Here is a 13,662-nt window from a genome sequence, read left to right on the forward strand (position 1 = left end):
AATTGCATGCTTGAGGGTAGCAGACAAGCCTGTCTGCTAGAGAACAGTAGGACCAACGTCGGAACAGGTAGCTACGCTTTCTAAAAGCAGAGAGGTTTCTATTCTTAGTATGGTCCTGTCCGTCCCTTGTCATGTTGGTATAGGAAGCTGCCTCTCTGGCCACTTCCGTTTGTATTCGTGAGCCACCCTCAGGAAGGGACCAGGGCAGTCTGTCCGCGGCGAGCGTCTGAAGTGGTAAGATCTCCGGCTAAGCGCGTGTCGGCTAAGTCCGTAGGACAATGGATTTCTTAAGTTCAGCCTAACTGAAAATTTAATCACCTTTATTTCAGGTTAGCTCTCAAATATCTAATGTTATCTTAAATTGCAACGCAGTGTGATTCGAGTGTACAGTTCAGAATATATTCCGGTAGTTGCTTTGTCACTACTTGGTGAGTAAAGCGGAACCACGTGTTGATCAGTAACTCTAAAATGCGAATGCTCGTGTGGTTATAACGTCTCGTCTTGACAATATTTTTTTTTTTAATATAGCAACTTTTCTTTATGTTCAACCCACGTGGGGTGTACTTTATGAGATCAGTAATACGTGCTTATACGACTGTTTGACCCATCAGGTTAATAGTAAGACGATAGTAACCAGTTAGAGGTTTTTCTTTAGTAAATTGCGTTTCGATGTAATTTATTTTAATTATCAAAATTATTGTGGAGTTACACTCTTTGTGTAAACCAAGTTGACCACGTGAAGCATGTGGTGAAAGCATCAAAGTAGCCCTCAGCTATTCTTTTCGGGAAGATTTCACAGAGAGTTAGTATGAATTTAGTATACCAGTGTGTGGTAATTACATGACGGACAGGATTGCGCTACGAACGTAACTTCTTTGGGTGAAAATTGAATCGGTTGGTTGTGGTTAATTTCCTCTTGCATATGTTTCAACGTTCTTTGTGTGTTATTTTATGAATGCAGTGTTGTGTGTAGTCTTCCAATCTTGGCTCCCTATTTGATGTGTTCTGTAAGATTACAAACTCACTTTTTCACGGTCCTAAATAAGGCACCAGCTTAGTTATGACTCAAGTTTAATATACTGAAATTTCAATGATCAATGTTAAAATAAACTGATTTATTTCTTTTCATTTAAATTCTCTTATATATATATATATATATATATATATATATATATATATATATATATATATATATATATATATATATATATATATATATATCACCGGTTGTCGCATGACGATTAAAAGATTATAATTAATGTTAGTCTGGTTGGGAATTTGGTAAGCTAGACTGGATACCTGGTGAAACAGTTGCTCAGTAATGCAAGGTTAACTTCCCCAGACAGCTCACAGCTTTAACCCGCTTTTATTTTCTATCAGTACCGCTTTCATAGCAAATTAAGGTAACAACGTTACACACTCAAAAGTCCGTTTCTTTCCCTCACATAGCACAACACCAGGTTTCGCCATGTGATACCGTCGTCTCTTTGATCCATAGAAATATACACGTCTTGCAGTCTCACATAAACTGCATCACTTCCGACTGACACTGAATTTTGTATGACAGTGTTCGCCATTTGCAAATTTTTTGGAGATGCGCTGTAAGTCCGTTGGTTTGGGAATTACTTCCCTGTTTCCCACAAGTCTGCTATTAACGTGCTTCCATTCTCATCTGAATTTTTCATCCAGCTGCGGTTAATTAAATTTGTATAGGAAGACTCCATTCTTCCATCAGCGCCGGCCATATAAGGAGTGTGTCTGCTGGTGGGAATTAGCCGCTCCCGGCGACTGCGATACAATGCGTGGCGCATCTCCCCCATCTCGGAACGTCACGCAACTTCAGACGGTAAGACACCTCTCTCCTCTTTTTTCACAGATTGTTGGTCAGTTCGTTGCTTTTTTTGTGAAGAGCCGATTCTGAAGTTTCCTAATAAAAAAGAGCCGCCGTTCGTAGAATTCCGATCTTTTCACTGACTACTTACCACAAGGATACGTACGTCTTCAGCAGTGGACAGCACCGTTCAAAAGGGTTCGATAGCCCTCGAACTTTGGCGAGCCGCTGACGCCGTCAGTACTTCGGACACGCTTTAATGGCCAACCACGGCTGAAAGTGAGGTACGCACGACGGATACCTCACATACCTCACAGATTCACATCAGTACTTACGCGCAGTTCTGACACGTCTACGCCGTATAAAACTGTGTGACCTACGTCAGGCCTGTTCCTCTAGTCGTATCGGTGCTCAGCGATAAGCGAACAGTTGTAGCGAATGACGTACTAATAGATCCTCAAACATGCGGCTGACTCGTACATTTTCTGGATAACAGAGCCCAGTACGTTGTCCTGGTCAGAGTGTACTCACCAGATACACAGGCAACGGCAAGAGGGCCAAGGAATGTGTTCTACATTCAACGCACACAAACGATCCTGAAAATAAGAATGGGCAGCTATCAGAGGTTGTTTGCCAACGAGCCTGTCTCTATGGAAAAGTGTCGCCGTGAACACGTCTAGGGGATTCAGGATGACTTATACAGTATTTGTATTTGACGTGACGAATATCGGCTTGATTTCAATGTGGATATCTGAAGTTAATGGCAATGGGTAGAGAAAACATTCCTGCGACTTTAAAATACGATATTAATTGATGCTAGTCGATCAGTCTACATCTACATCTACATCCATACTCCGCAAGCCACCTGACGGTGTGCGGCGGAGGATACCTTGAGTACCCCTATCGGTTCTCCCTTCCATTCCAGTCTCGTATTGTTCGTGGAAAGAAAGATAGTCGGTATGCCTCTGTGTGAGCTCTAATCTCTCTGATTTTATCCTCATGGTCTCTTCGCGAGATATACGTAGGAGGGAGCAATATACTGCTTGACTCCTCGGTGAAGGTATGTTCTCGAAACTTCAACAAAAGCCCGTACCGAGCTACTGAGCGTCTCTCTTGCAGAGTCTTCCACTGGAGTTTATCTATCATCTCCGTAACGCTTTCGTGATTACTAAATGATCCTGTAGCGAAGCGCGCTGCTCTCCGTTGGATCTTTTCTATCTCTTCTATCAATCCTATCTGGTACGGATCCCACACTGCTGAGCAGTATTCAAGCACTGGGCAAACAAGTGTACTGTAACCTACTTCCTTTGTTATTTCCTTAGGATTGTTCCAATGAATCTCAGTCTGGCATCTGCTTTACCGACGATCAACTTTATATGATCATTCCATTTTAAATCACTCCTAATGCGTACTCCCAGATAATTTATGGAATTAACTGCTTCCAGTTGCTGACCTGCTATATTGTAGCTAAATGATATGGGATCTTTCTTTCTATGTATTCGCAGCACATTACACTTGTCTACATTGAGAATCAATTGCCATTCCCTGCACCATGCGTCAATTCGCTGCAGATCCTCCTGAATTTCAGTACTATTTATTGTTAAAACCTCTCGATATACCACAGCATCATCCGCAAAAAGCCTCAGTGAACTTCCGATGTCATCCACAAGGTCATTTATGTATATTGCGAATAGCAACGGTCCTATGACACTCCCCTGCGGCACACCTGAAATCACTCTTACTTCGGAAGACTTCTCTCTATTGAGAATGACATGCTGCGTTCTGTTACCTAGGAACTCTTCAATCCAATCCCACAAGTGGTCCGATAGTACATATGCTCTTACTTTGTTCATTAAACGACTGTGGGGAACTGTATCAGACGCCTTGCGGAAGTCAAGAAACACGGCATCTACCTGGGAACCCGTGTCTATGGCCCTCTGAGTCTCGTGGACGAATAGCGCGATCTGGGTTTCACACGACCGTCTTTTTCGAAACCCATGCTGATTGCTACAGAGTAGAATTCTAGTCTCTAAAATGTCTCTGAGCACTATGGGACTTAACATCTATGGTCATTAGTCCCCTAGAACTTAGAACTACTTAAACCGGACTAACCTAAGGACACAACACCCAGCCATCACGAGGCAGAGAAAATCCCTGACCCCGCCGGGAATCGAACCCGGGAACCCGGGCGTGGGAAGCGAGAACGCTACCGCACGACCACGAGATGCGGGCATTCTAGTCTCTAGAAAAGTCATTATACTCGAACATAAGACGTGTTCCAAAATTCTACAACTGATCGACGTTAGATATATAGGGCGATTAAATACACCGACGGAAAAAAAGTCACAACACCATAAAATAATTAATGTAGAGTAATGAAATTTTGAAAATACATTTGTCTAGGTAGCATATTTAAGTGATTAACATTGCACGATCTCAGGTTAATGTAAGCGCGAGATCAGCCACTGCAAATGTGAAATGCTGGAACAATTATAACTGGCGTAAACGCCAAAATCTTGAATGCGAGCATGCAAATGTACATCCATTACGTCGTAGAGGTACCGGACGTCAGTTTGTGGGATGGAGTTCCATGCCGATTGCCCTTGATCGGTCAATACAGGGACGGCTAATGTTGCATGTGGATGACGCTGGAGTTGTCGTCCAATGATGTCCCATATGTGCTCCATTGGAGACAGATAATGCGATCGACCAGGCCAAGGCAACATGTCGACATTCTATGGAACATGACAGGTTGCAACAGCGGTATGTGGGCGAGCGTTATTGTGTTGGAAAACACCCCCTGTTATGTTGTTCACGAACGGCAACACAACAGATCCAATCACCCCGACCAAATTTGCAGTCAGAGTGAGTGGGATAGCCACGATTGTGGGCCTGCTGTGATAGGAAATCGCAGCCCAGACAAGTGTAGGTCCACTTGTAACCTCCCCCTCACTTATGGACCTTAATGACAGTGAAAAATTAAACCGCGTGCACCTAATGGAAATTTGGGAAACGCAATCGTCACCGAAGTTAATCTGTCGGTAAAGAGGGAGGGAAGGGTTACATCTAAATGAAACGAAAAATGCAAATGAAATTGATGAAAATTAATTTTGAGAAAAGGGTAAAATTAATAAAGAAAGTAAATGTGCGGTCGTTACGTTAACAATTAATTGGCGTTAATTAGATATTTGAGATTTGGGGAAAATTACGGTCACCAGTCCCATGGACAACTACTATAATAACTGAAAATGAAAGATTAATGCACATATAATTAGCACTAAAAGCGTGGCAACTGAAGGTTGACACGTGTTGTGTGAAAACTGAATGTTTGTCAGAAGTAATAAATTTCGCTACACTCTGACTTAATTTAGCAAAAGAATTAATAAAACCGGAAAATTGAAAGTTAATTTAGTGACTGAAATTAATAGTGAACTTTGTTTCTGAAGCACTACGAAATTAAATTAAATAAGGTTAGTCTTGGGTAACCTCAACAATCATTTGAAAAGCTATTTGAATCCACACAATTTAGAAATAAGAGATTTTACTTTGAACTTGAATTAAATGATTCTGAACAATTAACAGTAGTAAAATTTATTACGTACCAAGCTGAGCTGCAGTCACAGGTAAGCTAAAATATGGTAACAAAACTCGCACTCATAATTTCTGCTTGTGTAATCTAAACATTGTAGCCAGCTATAAATACCTTAACTGAACTTTGAAACTAAAGCAGTGAAATGGAATGATATTACTTTAATGCTGGCGTTTGAATTTCAACGACACTCGGGTTCATTTCGGAAAAGGAAGGGACCTTGCTTGGTAACGCAATTGGGACAATGAGCAACAAATGTTCATGCTAAGTTGCTGTAATTTTAGTTATGAAAATGGAACAGTTTGAAAAGCTGAGGCCTGGCATACAGTTCTAAAACTTTATGTACTTCCAGTCTTCCTTGGTGGTTGATTGAAGGTTTGCAGTCGTCGATCGGGGAGGTGACGACAGTCACTCATTGTCGGCCGTCGCTGTTGCAGAAGCTGGATGTTGGCGCGCCTTCTTCTCGACACGGTCACCAGGCGAAACGGGCTCTTCATGTGCGCCAACTAATGCTTCCCGTCCGTGACACCGTGTCAGAAACTATCACAGCAAGTCGAGCGCAATTACATGCTGCCAAACCCCGAAAGTGCGGCAAATCGCGGGAGCGTCACACAACACACCTGCTCCACCGCCCTACTCCAGCCAGACTCCCCGCTCTGCTCGCGGCAGAGTTCACACTACCAAAGATCGTAAACACTTTGGTTCTCCACACGACCTATCGATGTATTCGTTCGATTGCATAGTTTTCCCTAGGCAAGACCCAGCGTAATAATACAAATAATATTTACAAAACAAACCAATTATACATCGACATAAAGGCGTTATATATATATATATATATATATATATATATATATATATATATATACAGTAAAACGTTTACAATATATAAAGACACAGAAATGTCATATCTTCAGGTAACAAAATAAGGAAAAACTTTATAGTACAATAGATGGAAATAGGAGGATATGCATTTCCGGCTTTACACAGTGTGTCTAGCAAGCAGACAGGTTGGCTGCAGGCTCTCAACTGCCACCTTGTAACCAACACACGGCGATCACTGGCACCAAAGCAGAAACAGCTTTCGCCGGAAAACACAACAGACCTCCACCCTGCCCTCCAATGAGACCTCGCTTGACACCACTGAAGTCGTTAATAGCGGTGGTTTGGGACAGTGCGGTGCACGCTACGGGGTGTGTGGGTCGGAGTTGTCTTTGAAGTAACCGATTTGCCACAGTTCGTTGTGTCACTGTGGTGGCAACTGCTGTTGAAATTGCGGCAGCAGATGCAGAACGATGCGCCAGAGCCATGGTCTTCCCTCTCGGCAGTGTCACGTGGCCAACAGGAGCCGGATCTTCTTGCGACCGTACATTCTCGTGAACACCGCTGCCAGCACTGAAGTACAGTGGACACATTCCTACCTCGTCTCTCTGCAGTATCGCAGAAGGAACATCCAACTTCCCGTAGCCCCGTAACACGACCTCGTTCAAACTCAGTGAGATGATGATAATGGCGTCTTTTTCGCCTTAAACGCATTCTTGACTAACATCAAAACACCACGTCCAGTCTCAAAGCTAACTAACGGTTACGACCGTTCGAAATGTTCAAAATGTGTGTGAAATCTTGTGGGACTTAACTGCTAAAGTCATCAGTCCCTAAGCTTACACACTATTTAACCTAAATTATCCTAAGGACAAACACACACGCCCATGCCCGAGGGAGGACTCGAGCCTCCGCCGGCATCAGCCGCACAGTCCATGACTGCAGTGCCTTAAACCGCTCGGCTAATCCCGCGCGGCTATGACCGTTCCAGAGTACATGTAAAGCAAACCTGATTTGCACCCTCACAGTGGCTCTACTTGCGCCATTCTTACGCGACTAGCGCCATATTTGAGTAGCATCGTGTTCAGATTTGGAAACACGTTTATGTCGCACAGCTCCTTCCTGGTGTTTCGAGTTTCTTTTCCGTCAGTGTATCTTGACACAGGTTGTGAAAAGAAATGGAATGGAAGCAGCGCACAGTATCACTTGAGGGCAGGCAAATTACCGATTATCTTTTGTTGGGAGAGTTGTGGAAAAGTGTAGCGCACCTATAAAGAGACCATGTAGAGAAGGCTTGTATATCTCATTCTTGAGTACTGCTCGAGTGTTTCGAGACCTCACCTAGTCGAATAAAGGGAGACATTAAAGGTATCCAGAGGCGTGTTGCAAGCTTTGTTACTGGACGATGAAGGGATGAATACAATCTTTTAAGGAAGGCTGTCGAGGATACTTAGATCACCAGGATTTGAGATGGACTGTAGAAATATTTTCTGCCTCTAACATTCATTGCACCCATGGACCTTCAAGACAAAATAAGGGAGATTAGGGCTCGTATATAGGGGTACAGTCAGTCATTTTTCCCTCGCTCCATTTGCGAATGGAGCGGGGAGGAAACACCAGCAATGGTTTGAAGTACCCTCTGCGGTGACTTGCGGAGTGTGTACGTCGATATAGATGTATGAAATCATACAGACTGCCACTCTGTACATGTATATACACGCCTAATATGTTCAATCCCGTCTCCGGCCATCCTGATTTAGGTTTTCCGTGATTTCCCTAAATCGTTTCAGCCAAATGCCGGGATGGTTCCTTTGAAAGGGCGCGGCCGATTTCCTTCCCAATCCTTCCCTAACCCGAGCTTGCGCTCCTTCTCTAATGACCTCGTTGTCGACGGGACGTTAAACACTAACTACCACCAGCACCACGCCTAATATGATACTGTCTTTAATCTTTTCATCGTTTGAAATAATTATAATTCTGTAAACAGGTTTTGTATTACAGTCCTCAAAGTCCTTGAATTATCTGTCAATGTAACAGCAGATGGCTGCAAGAGACCCTGCCCAGGTGTCTGTTAGCCGCCCCAATATCATGTTGGTATAAAGAGCTAGCAACACAATGTATTTATTATTTATTTAGGTTTCCTTAACAGTTGCATAAAGTTTTTAATTGTGATTAGTTTCATTCTCAAACCATACCCTGTATTAGGACTATCAATATTATTATAAACACAGAATACAAATTGTAAACATACAGTACAAAATAGTGCAACAACTTCCCAATGTTGTGTATGCACAGATCAGAGTAGCGCAATACATTGTCAGATGTAGCAAGTCTAGATTACTTCATGAGGAGGTGTACCACGTACTACAACGTACAGATAAATTATTAGCTATTTATTAAAACTTGCGCATGGCAGACTCTTTGGAAACGGTTATTGTCCTCACAAATGACACGTATTTGATACTGTTGCTGGCACGTAACATTTAGCTCTCTGTTCATTGCAAAACGATAGTTTCAAATCAGAAAACATTTGTCTGTAACCTGATATAAAGTTCTAGGTAACTGTTCTATTGGCCAATGTTTGCATGAGACTTCGTTCTGCGGACGACCCACAGTCCCCACCCCACCCCCTCCCAAACCCCCGCACTGTCATATTGAATACTCCGTCACGAAACGACGGCGGGAGGGGAAGGCCTGAGTCCGGACGTAGATGAAGAGACAGGGAGTACAGCCACGGTAATGGCAGCTCTCTATTCACCTCTGAGTAACAGGAAACACCAGTCGAAAAAACCGACACAGCTTGCGCGACTTCATCCAGCGACGCGGATGTTGTAGACGAATTGACTACAAGTAGAACTTCAGGGCCATCGTGCTGGCTGTCCTGGGCGACGCACCAACAGACATCGGCTCTGGAGATGGACTGGCGGTGAAGGGACGGCGGCGGCGGCGGCGGCGGTGGCGTGCCGTCGACCTCCGTCGGCACCGCCGCTTCACGACGCCGATCGCAACTGGCGGAGAGGCGTAGATGACTCTGTTGCGGACCCCAGCGGCGTGTAACTAACCTAAGGACATCACACACATCCATGCCCGAGGCAGGATTCGAACCTGCGACCGTAGCGGTCACACAGTTCCAGACTGAAGCGCTTAGAACCGCACGGCCACACCGGTCGGCAATTAATGGAAGAGAAAGGTACTAGAGTAGTGGTGGCTGCCATAGGGACAACAGTAAGCAATTTACTGTATGTGTCGACCACCACAATCACTTCGTGTTCCAGAATGGCCTACGAACGAAATCAATATGAACGGGTTGCCACGATCCAGGAGGACACGGACACTGAAAGCTCCACACACAACGAGCCATTCACAACTTGACAAAAAGTTTGTTCTTCTCTCTGTGGACTACAGCAGAAGTCTTCCATGAAGCGAAGAAGCCTGCCTGAGTAGGCACTGGCCATATTTGCCTGGACGAGATAACATGTACTTGCTGAGTGCTATGTTGGAGCCTCACATTGAAACATCCCCTTTAAAACAATTCTACATGACTGTGCTTAAACTGACACACAATATTTTTAGCGCAACGCAATCTGACTATCAAACATCCCTGCAAAAGAATGGCCCTGAGTAACATTAAACTATACCTTTCAGAAATCACTTACCTCACAAAAATCTTCATTACTCGAACTACTGCAATACAGCGAGCGCCATTACTGCCAGCTACATAAAAGATTCAAACTACAGAAGGCACTAACTACTGATAGGGATAGTTAGCAAATGAAAGATATTAATAGAGAACAAACAATGTATTTACCTTAATAGTCATAATATATATAGCAGTTCATGACAAATTACAAAACTCCGCCATCTCTCTCCCCACATCCACCACTGCTGGCGGCTCACCTCCAACTGCGCAACGCTACGCGCTGTTCACATCCAGCTGCCACTGCCCAACACTACAATGGCAGACAACAATGCAAACTAGCCACAGACTGCACACAGCACCGCCAGTGATTTTTATACAGAAGTGGTGTTACCAATAAAAAAACCTAAACAGCCTACTTACATAGCCCCCATGCTCCCCACAAAAAATTTTACAAATTGTTTTGGGCAGTGGCCAATAATGATTTGATAAAATTTTTCATAATTACAATAACAAAGATATCAAATGCACACACTTATTGATACAATGTTGGTCAAAAGCTGAAATTTTCTCACAGTCCCAGTCTGTGTTCATCACAGTAAAATTACAGTGTTTTTTTTTCTCAAAGTCTGAGTAGTAAAAGAGAATGCACACGGAAGTAGTAGATTTCCATGCCATCTTGAAGAAGTAGTGTTGCCCTTCCAACGGAAAGGCAGTGCTGACTCTTGACATGCACACAGGTAATGGGCCACAACAGAGCAAACCCACAGCAGAGTCAGTCGAAATTTTGAAGAGTATTGGTAGGTAGGTCATCACAGAGCAGACCCACTGTAGTCCTGGTAGAGATTACGGTATTGGTGGGCCACCAGAGGTGCAGACCCACTACAGTCCTTGTAGAAATAATGGTACTGGTGAGTCAGAAAAGGTGTAGACCCACTGTAGTCCTTGTAGAAATGGCCGGCAGCCATCTGCTGTGACTGTGCAGGTGCACAATCACCATCGAAGAGTCTTGCGGACAATATAGCAAGTCCATAAACCACCACTTGTCCATTCACAAAAAAATTGTTTGAAATGTTCTTAGAACCAGCAATGCTGTTATCCAGTCCCTTGCTGAATTATTAACACACGTGCAAACACTAACAGTCCCTACTTCTCACATATTGTCCATATACTATGACCAACGGAAATGTGTGCAGTGAAATGAATGCTTACAAGTTACTTAGTTTGATAAACTGGTGTCAATTACTATTTTATAACATGAGAATACAATTACAAAGGTACAAAATACATCATTAAAGAACATAACGATACAGATAACATTTGTAGTAACACAGGCTTTACAAAAGAATCGAAATAATATATACATCAGTGTTACAGGAATTATGACATAAGTAAATACATAAAAGATCAGAATAACTTTGGAAACAACAACTTCACATATGAGCAACAAAACAAAACAGATAAATAATATCTAAACATCTTTACAAAGTAAATAACATAGTATTAGAAAAATTCTACAACGTAACTCATATCAGCTAAACGCATAAAGACAGGAAAAACACAAATACACAAGGGAACACAAACACATAGTGGGATAACACAAGGAAAGGACAGGGTTTCTTTTACTGCAGTATTTTGCAAACAAAACTTTCTTTACTTCTCGGAGATCTCCCTTCATTTGTCATTATTCCCAAAAAGTCCTATCTATATCTGCTTTCTGTATTCTATTCATATTTTTTTCAAAATAATTATTTTTCAGTGTACAATACTCATTTTGGCCCAAATATTTTTCATATAACTTCTCAATGCATTTTTTCCCTATTGTCCATAGTCAGTTTCTTATGTAGTCTACCCCCTCTTAAGCTAACTTAAATCTACTGAGCTCAGATGCTAAACTAAGGGACGAGGCAAAGCAGCAGCACAAAACAATTAATACAAATAGCAATGAAAAAAATGGAAATTTGCAAAGCAAGCTACAGTAAATCTAAATTACCAAGCAATTCAACATTACAACTAATATGAGGCACTGCACAGCAAACAAGAAAAATAAATCTGGCTTAGCAGAGTAACACAAATTAAAATTCAGTAGCACTATGCGTGGCAAACAGCAGCAGAAAATGAAATAACTTATACGTAAACATGACATAGCTCAAGCAGAAAAATTAGTACACTAAAGATAACAATGCAGATAAGGGAAATGTATAATCACATCTTAATATCTAAGTAATTAAAGTGGTGCACCACAAGAAGTTATTCTACCAAAAAAGTTACCAAGTACTTGAAAAGAAAATTATGAATGCAGTTCCTGTGAAGGAAAATGTCTTTTTGTGCTCCCTCATTTTTTTGAAAAAATTATTATTTACTCGATCTGTAGACAGAAAACATTTAGTCAAAATATCCACGGGTGTGCTGCCGGTCTATAGTGTCCAATGGGCACAAAAAATATTTTGACTATCAAATACGCCAGGAGAAACTCAAGAATCACAGAAAATATTTATATTAGTACATCTATAAAATTTTATTTTAACCAATGCTGCAGTGCCGCTAGAAACTAGATATTAAACAAAATGAGCAATCTCTCAACTAGAAAGACAATGGATGTAAAATGTTTCTCATCATTTCATTAGGCATTTTAGTACATATCATAAATTAAGAGCTCCACAGTGTAATCATATGTTCTCAAGTTCAAGCGTGTCGTATTTGCGATGCTTTCTACAAAGGAATGTCAATAGCGAGGATGATGGCCTCCCTTTTTTTTTTTTTTTTTGCACCTAATGGCTTTCTTTTGTCAGACGTCTACCTCTCAGCTGGGCGCCCAAAACGCATTACGCCAAGGTCACTTACCTTTCTTGCTGAAATATTTACGATGGCAGTTTCCGTCACAGTGACAGTCTCATATAAAAATATTTCACAGGTCAAGAATTTGGGTTACACATCTGTAGAAACAAAATCCTATAAATATAACAGCGTCCAAAAAATTTTCGCCACCATTGTGATACATTCATGCATATACACACATTTCATAACTCTTAAAGTACGATTCTTGGTTTCCAACAACCTTTTTCACAAACCAGAGTCCCTAACCATTACTCATTATTCCTTACCTTATTCGTCGACACTTCTTCAATATTTCATCATTACAGATATGCAGCATAATCAAATAACTCATATAGCATCAGCTTACTGATCATAAACATACCGCAACAGCATAATACACATAGTCACCGTAATAATAACATCATAACACCTCAGTCAACTCTCAAAATCGTCGTAGCTTCCTCTAATAATTTCAAAACCTAAAAAAATTCTCTGCTCATGTCAAAAGTGTCATCTGCCTCAAACGCACTTCAAAAAATCATGATCCCATACCAAATACATCATTCAAAGCTCTCATAGTATCACAATGGTTCTGAAAAAATATGAACAGTTTACAAAGTACAGACAAAATACAGTTTCATAAATGTGAAGTTATCCAACTGTGTAATTGCGTAAACATCTGTCACTGATGTAATAAAAAATGTTTGTTTCTCTGTCAAATAATCAGATAGCTGGGTAATTCTGTGTTGGAGAAATATGGTACCGATGTGTAAAGTTGTATAAGCAAATACCATATTAGCTAGGGCTCCTTGTGCTTGCCAAACACATGATACACAAAGTAAGTGTGTACCCCCCTGAGGATTAATGTAATTATACCCTCAGGTGTTACAGATTACAACAATGGAATGAAATGTATCATGGAAAACTTTCTTTGTAATTCAAAAATCTTGAAAAATAAATGGCTTA

Source organism: Schistocerca piceifrons, chromosome 6 (genome assembly GCF_021461385.2).
Source record: "Schistocerca piceifrons isolate TAMUIC-IGC-003096 chromosome 6, iqSchPice1.1, whole genome shotgun sequence".
NCBI classification, from domain to species: Eukaryota; Metazoa; Arthropoda; class Insecta; order Orthoptera; family Acrididae; genus Schistocerca; species Schistocerca piceifrons.